This window comes from Melanotaenia boesemani, chromosome 12, assembly GCF_017639745.1.
Source record: "Melanotaenia boesemani isolate fMelBoe1 chromosome 12, fMelBoe1.pri, whole genome shotgun sequence".
NCBI lineage: Eukaryota > Metazoa > Chordata > Actinopteri > Atheriniformes > Melanotaeniidae > Melanotaenia > Melanotaenia boesemani.
Window position 1 is genome coordinate 33986548 of NC_055693.1, and position 8243 is coordinate 33994790.

Below are 8243 nucleotides of genomic sequence, written 5' to 3' on the forward strand. Positions count from 1 at the left end.
CTGATAGATGGTCATGTGCCTTTAAACATTTCTCTTGCCAAAGGGGAAACAAAGGTGGCATGAAGTTTGAATCCATCAAGGACATGCATAAAAATATACAGCTCTGGAAAAAAAGTTAGAGACCATGGCTATTTATTCCTAAACCATTATCTGTGAGTATTACTACCAAGCATTAAATGCCTACACAAGCACATTTAATTCTGCTTTATGGGGACAACAAATCTACAGTCTGGCAGAGGGTGACTTTGAACTGAAAGGGATGGCCGCAAACTCATCACTCAAGAACCATTAGCTGACATCAAGTGACCATCAAACACAACTGCAAACAGACGGGTGTGAAGTGCATGGCAAGAACAGCTGGAAACAGACTCCTACAAGCAGGTCTGGAGTCATGCTGAACACACCCTAATCAGTTAGAAACAAAGAGCTCAGGCTGAGGTCTGAACAAGCCCACAAGAACTGGACAGTAAAAGACTTCTCTGGCCTTCTTCTCTGAGTTGCACAGGTCTGGACCCAAACCTGATTCTGCTTCAGTCAAGACGTCATCCTCCGTACACACAAGCCACTGAAAATGTTGCTTTCTTGATCATTTCTGAACAGCTTTGGGCATTCATCAGTCATTTAAAATCCCAGTTAATTTTAACTGGTTATGTGTAAAAATGAAAACACAGGTACAAAATATTTTGCCACTTTGCAGCTTTTTATAAGCTTATTTATAATAATAAAGTTAACACACAAGTTTGTAAAACTATCTGGTGTAAATGGGACAGTTCTGTTGGTTGGCCCCCAAACACCATCATGTCTTCATTTTCACCCTTCAAGAGCTCAAACTTTTTAGTGATTTCACTCATATTTTAGACTTTCACTTTATTTATAAGAAGAAATAGAAATATTCTTATCCTGTTTCTGTTTTGTAATTTATCAGTTTTTTTATGTAATGTGCGCTTTACCATAAAAAGCTCATTTAAACATTCTTCACACATGTAGTAAGTTTTTACATGTAGTAAATTTACATTGTTGCCTTTTAAAATTGAAAAATGACTTCAATTTATTTTGTGTAGGGTAGCATCACACCCCACAGCCAATGAGTAGAAAATGTCAGAATCCATGTCAGGGTATATTTTCCAAACCAGAGGCAAAGCTAGTGAAGGATGGGATTTGAACCAGCAATATCCATTTATTTCTACAGGGTCTTATACTAACCTAACACGGCCACCGTTGTTTGACTTAGGAGTTGGTACTGTTGATTTCATCATCATGAACAGGAATCCCTGGCTTAGAGTTTTGCTGCTTGTTGACCCCCACCCATTCCTGTCTTCTACATCCCCAACTGGTCCTGGTTCTGATGGAAGGGTCCTGGTCCTGGTTCTGATGGAGGTTTTCCTTCCTGGTTCGGGCTCTAATGGAAGGTTCCTGGTTCTGGTTCTGATGGAAGGTTCCTGGTTCTGGTTCTGATGAAGGTTTTACTTCCTGGTTCTGGTTCTGATTGAGGTTTTCCTTCCTGGTCCTGGTTCTGATGGAAGGTTCCTGGTTCTGGTTCTGACTGAGGTTTTCCTCCCTGGTCCTGGTTCTGGTGGAAGGTTCCTGGTTCTGATTCTGATGAAGATTTTACTTCCTGGTTCTGGTTCTGATGGAGGTTTTCCTTTCTGGTTTCTGGTTCTGATGAAGGCTTTACTTCCTGGTTCTGGTTCTGATGGAAGTTTTCCTTCCTGGTTCTGGTTCTGATGCCGGTTTTCCTCCTGGTTCTGGTCCTGATGGAGGCTTTATAAAGTCTTTGCTAGCTCTCACTAATATTCATTTGGTCTTTTTATTGTTTCTTCACTAATTCACCATGGAGATATTAAATCCTGAGACAGGAGACGTTAAGATAACTGTCTTTATTTCTTTGCCCTTCTAACATTAATTGGTAGGTAGGTCTTGGAAGGATCCATCATCATTGTAGATTTTTGAAAATTATGCCACTGATGTTCTTCCTTCATGTGTGTATGTGGAAAGGAAGAAAGAAAAAAGTAACAGTAGCAGCTTTGTTCTGTACACCACGTTTAGCTACTTTAACTTTTCCCAAAGTTTTCCCATTTTTCCCACTGAAATTAATCTAATTTTACTGAGAAATATTTTTCCAGATATCATTTCTCACTTCCTTTGCCCATTTAGAGCATCGACGTGCCCTGAAAGGTTAGATGTTGATGAGTCAGGTGTATTATTAAAAAGACATTAGACATCACTGGAAGAGAGATAATATATCCATGTATCAGTTCTTTGCCTCCAACTTTTACATCTCTCAATGTGATGTAGAAAAACCAGCAAAGCATGAGGCCCTGCTGTGGTATCGTCCTAGTAAAGATCTGATGTAAAGCTCAACACTGTCATGATGCTAATAGGTTTGGACTCAAGATGACTCAGAATTCCAGGGATGGGTACAAACTTTTATTTGTTTACAATGTAAGGAATGTGCAATCCGGGTCTTCTAAGTTCAGGCTTCTGTGAATATGGAGACAGATGTTAGTAAGCAGGGGGCGGCAGGTTACAGTGCGTAATGGTGTGGCTGACGTACCAGCAGAGTGAGATCCAGCGGGAGAGGGAGGAATCCTCAAGCTCAGAGCCACGGGAATCCGGGGGGGAAATCTGCTGCGTGCTGTAGGAGAAGCTGCTGAGCAAAAGAGGGGTTAGTATGTGGATAGGTTGAACTGCCGGCCAGGCTGACAGAGTGGGAAACGAGAATCCTCGTGGGGGTTAGGGGGAGTAGTCCGTAATCCGTAATCCAAGTCCAATAATCGATTCCAGAGGTCCAGAGCCAGGAGATCCAAACAGAGACAGGCAGAGTACCAGACAGGGGCAGGCTGAGGCAGAATCCAAATCCAAGGCAAACGGGTCAACAACAGACGGGCAAACAGGCTGAGAAATAAGGGCTGGAAGCGTACAGGGTAGAACCAAGACGATCTGGCAACTGAGAGATGAAACAGGCAGGTATATAAAGTGCTCAGCGCAGGTGGAGCGCATCAGTAATCAAGCCAGCGTGCGGGGAAGATGCCTTCAGGGTAGCTGGGAAAAACCGGCTCCGAACCACGGAGCATGACAAACACAGGACTGAAAGTCAACCCTCCACCGGTGAATTTTTTATTGTTACCTCTTGATTTGTGCCTGTAATGCGACGCAGGCCTGAGCCCAAATATACCCATTTGTGGAGACATTCCTGAGAACGCTGCAAATTCCTCCATGGAAAATAACAGACATATTTCTGACAAGAAGCAGATGTCAAACCTAAGCTTCAGTTGAGATGTTATAGTACATAACAAATTACTACAGACCATCCCATTATTTCCAAAATCTGCCAGATCAACAGTGCTGTAATGTTAGATCCTGCTAATTCTCAACATCACTTCCTGATTGCATCAGTGCACCCGAAAGCTTTGCAGCACAAACAACCAGGACACCATACCCACACACACCTGGTCCAGTATGATCGAGTTTTCCTCCACCATAATGACCATTTGGAGAATGAGGGAAAAGAAAAGCAGTGACTCAACAGCGCAGGCTATTTCTGTCCAGGATTGTGAGGCTGTTTCACAATGTCACATTTAAAGAGGAAAGGGAGACTGGCCCAGTCTGGTCCTCATTAGAGTGTGTTTGGCTTCAGGTTAGAGTCGGACCCAGGTCTATTGTCACAGCGGATCAGATTGCCAGTGTAAACACCTTTAATCAAAGTTGGGTGTCTGCTCAGCACCGCTTGCAAACGCAAAGTGGCAGCTCTGCTCGGTCTTACAGTAACTATAGATCCGCTGTAGCATTCCCTCCTAATGTAGCCATCATACTCGCTTCAACAGCATCTACATATTCCCCGTTTAGCTCCCCCACCAACCCTGTATTCCACCGGGTTGTTAGTTTTCCTCATTAAGCTTGGGGTCAGATTAAACAGAGCAGACCACCCACAGAGATCAAACTCCTGTCGCCATCTTCATTGCATCCCTCCTGCACCTACAAACTTCTCAGTTCATCAGCTGATGTCTGTTACAGTTCTGAAAAAGAGCTCTGCTGGAGAGGGATGAAATGAAACAGAGAAACATTCAATCCTTGTTATCATGGGAGGTTCAGTCCAAACACATGGAAAGAAAACAGATAGGAAAAGATTCGATGCAGAGGAGGAGAAGCATTCTGGGGGATTGGAACAGATTAGTGCAGGGATGCAGTTATTTAGAGAGCACCGTTGTAGAATCGGGGTGATAAGTGAGCAGAGGGCTGCGGGGGCGTGCTGTGTCTGCAACTGGATTGATGAGTTGGTGAATTGGGCCTGCTTCAGCAGTGAGGGGAGACAGAACTCCACCATTATCTGGAAATGACTTACTGTGTCTTTCCCCTGTGACCACGCCAACCACCGGCCGTCACACACCCCTGACTGAATGATAAGAGCTGTCCAGACGCTCTGCTGGGGAATATTAGCATACAAGTGGACATAAATATGAGAGGGTGGCTGTAGCTCAGGAGGCAGAGCAGCCGTCTATTAACCGGAAAGTCGGTGAATTGATTCCAGGCTTCCTCTGACTACATGCCAAAGCGTCCTTGGGCAAGACACTGAAGCCCAAGTTACCTCCCGATGTGTCTATCAGGGCATGAATATTTGTGAAAGATGAAAAAAAGCACTTAGTACATAACAGTAGAAGTGCTGTATGAGTGTGTGCGTGAATGTGATGTTTCACACTCTTGCTTTGAGTGGTCAACATGACTAGAAAAGTGCTTTACAAATACAGTCTATTTATATGTGACATTTAAATATATAAGCTGAAGAGGAAAATAAATGGTTGTTTTCAAGAATTTTTATCTTTAAAGAATGAAAAGAAACAATTCAGTAGCTTGAAGGAAGATTTTTCAGACTCCTGTGAATATAATGAAATGTAATGTCATGTGGATCCTCTCTTGGTTTTGCATCCTGGCCTTGAAAGTATCTGCTGCTCCAGGCACATTTTCCTATTTCCATAGCAGCACAGCAAACACCAGTTTGCTTTACCAAGAAGCAGGAAGCTCCTATTTATTTTATCCCTTGTCATACCAGAAGACAGTATAACCACTGTAATGAGGTGTTTTTGACTGAAAGCTAGGCAGCTCCACGACAGGCTATTTTATAAATTTACATCAAAACCTTGTTTCTGTAAAGGTTTTATTTGTTTGGTTTCATCATGTAGCTGCACTGTTAGCGTCTGCAGCTGGAAGAATGCTGCCCTTTCATCAGTTCAGGTTTAACCTTGGACCTGCTGCTCTGCTGGTTAGCTGTCTGCATGTCTTCCATATCAGCCTCAGAGCACATGGGGCTGCTTTCGGTTGGACTGATGACTTCCAGAGAATGAACTGTTAAAGTAGCGCTATGTAACTTTCTGACCTTAAAAACTGTGTTTCTGACTCGTTTTGATGTCACAGTGACATTTATGATGTATAAACCTGAAGCCGTTGTTGCCCTGCAGCGTCCTGAGGCTCAGAAACCACTTCTACTTTTAGGGAGGAAGGGCGGAGTTCAGTAGTGTAGCTTCACAATAAATACATAAAAACTTTATACACTAACATCATTTTGTTAAACTTAGGTCATGTTCAGTTAGCTGAAAACTAAATAAAATAAAAATTTATATAAAGAAAAATTTGTTTGCAGGACTTTCTCGCCCACATGTTTACCCTCACAGGGGTAAGTCCTGACTGGGGTAAATCCTGATATGGCAATATGAAATTTATTTAATAAAATAAAACTATTCTTGTCTATATATTTTCTTTTATAAAATTCATGCACATAAACACCTGTAAAAAAATGCTCGTCTAATGATAAAATATATCAATGAGTATATTAGATAACATGATAGTAGAAACAGAATACAAATTAAAATAAAATAAATTAACTTTTTCAAATTGAACAAAAACAGTGCTGAAGAACATCCAGTAAAATATTAAAAGACCAAATATCATCACTAACAGCATCATCATGACATCATGGCATCTGATAGGCTGCCATGATCATGTGACACAGAAGGAATACACCGTGGCTTGTAACCCATGATGACCAGAATGTTTAACTGCCAATCAAAGCTGTGTGACGTGTTTGTGAAGAAGTCTAAAATCCTCATGCGGCAATCAGTTTTAGGGGGGAGACCCTGTATGTCAGTGATGTGTTTAAAAGGCAGTAGTTGTAGATCAGCATGCGGTCCAGCCCTGCAGCTCTGCTCATTCTCTTTGCAGACGTTTTCTCACAACCTCTCTGTATACTGTCAGGTCACCCGAGGGAGGGGATGACTTTACTGGTGACTCTTTGCTGGAAAGATGAAAGCCGGTGTAAAATGTAGTAAGCATGCCTGGCAGCCTGGTTTCACATCTGGTGGGGGTGCTGCTTTTGTTGTAGCATGTGATGTTTTGATTTGCTTGTCACAGAGTTGTGCTGTTGTTGAGGTCTCCCTCCAGCTCCTTCAGTCCATGCCAGCTTCCAGCCTTTCTCTGCCAGCGCTGCTGCTGCCTCCTCTCCTGACAGGGAGGCAGCTCTTTTGGCTCTACATCACAGCCTTCCTGGCTGCAGGAGGGTTTTATTGTCTTTTTGATCTGATATCATAAACATAAATTAAATTAAGTTTAATCCAAACCTTGTTGTCATTACTCTGTTGTTTTTTTTGTTATTTTTTTTACTTGTCCAGCATGATAGCGGCAGAATAATGGTCTGGGTGCTGTGTTGCACCAAACATGTTTGCTTTACCAAGGGGAGCTTTAGGTATAAGGCTCCTCTTAATAATCAGATTTTTATTTTTAGGCATATATTATTGTTATTTTTTATTTATTAAAAAAAAAAATCTTATTTATTTATGTTGAATGATGGAATTTACATAATTTCCGTGGACCTGACTGGAGGGGAAAGAAAAAAAGAATAGTGAACAGAAGTTAAAAGGAAAGTAGAAAAAAGAATGACAGAAAAATACAGCAGACACAGGGCAACGACCGTTCAATCCAAACTAACACCAAACAACCAACTGCCACACCTGTACAGAAACACAACAGAGAATTCCCTATGACCTTTACAATGAAGCAAAGCTGACAATCATCAGTAGTTCCTAAAATAAATAAATAACCCCCCCCCCCAAAAAAATAGCATGTATCACAACAATCAAAGTACCAGAAACACACAATAGAACCCTTAAAAGTATCTCTTAGTGTATAAACCCACTAGACGAGTCAGTGACTGTCAGCATGCAGAGGATGAGCAATCAGGAGTGATCAGAGATGAGTGTGATTCTGCAAATGTGACCACGACTCTACGGAGACTAGAGGCAGACTAGGGCAGACTAGGGTACACTAGAGGCAGACTAGAGGCAGACTAGGGCAGACTAGGGTAGACTAGAGGCAGACTAGAGGCAGACTAGGGCAGACTAGGATAGACTAGAGGCAGACTAGAGGCAGACTAGGGCAGACTAAAGGCAGACTAGGGCAGACTAGGGCAGCCGAAAGAGCGAGCAGCAGCAGTCCTGGAGCATGAACCAAAGCCACCCCATCTAGCCACCCCGCCCGCAACTCACTCACAGCCCTACCCACGAACAGTCACTCTCACACATCCACATCACACTTCACCCTTCCACCATGCCCTGTGGGAGACATCTGGCAGCCTGGATCTCAGGCCCTTGAGGCAACCACCTCCCTCTGCCTGCCCCCGATGGTGCCCAGGAAACAGGGGTGTGAGAGGACCCCATTACCCTCATCTTCCCCACTCATGACTGCTTGTGTATTGTTTGCAATTAAAATTGAGGGGCAGTAACCACGCCGTGCTGGGAGTGAGGTCACACAAGCAGCCCCGCCCACCATGCACTACATGGCACGCCCCCCAAAAGTTGTTTGTGTGTTGTGTTTCTTATGTTTTGATGTTGCCATTATTCTAAACAGCAAACTGCTTCAGCACCTTCTGAGCAGCATAAAGGAGAATCATGACTTTAGAAAATAATTAAAAGTCATGAACAATAAAAAGAAAAATAAATATGTGAACCAGTGTCAATGTATTTGCTGAAGTATGATGTCGCTGATTATGTACAATCCTTAACATGGATTTATTTTTAAACAATGTGACACAGATTTGCTCTATTTCCATCCCTGACATGTTTATCTTCTCCATAAAATCTGCTTTTGCATTAGTTAAATTTGCTATAGTTTACGGTTGCCATGGTAACCATGCTGCACATCCTACTGGGTTTTGGCTGTGTTTTTAAGCAGGACTGATGCAAACATGCATGTCCCAT

The 8243-nt window shown here is 42.7% G+C and overlaps 1 long non-coding RNA gene across 1 annotated transcript; it reads right to left on the reverse strand.

Annotated features, from left to right (window-relative positions):
- Nucleotides 1-2413: 2413 nt before the first annotated feature.
- On the reverse strand, nt 2414-3076 carry LOC121650478. The gene is made up of 2 exons (XR_006012284.1): nt 2555-3076; nt 2414-2481 (listed from the first exon to the last, which is right to left on the reverse strand). It is a non-coding gene; the product is annotated as an uncharacterized LOC121650478 (long non-coding RNA).
- Nucleotides 3077-8243: the final 5167 nt, after the last annotated feature.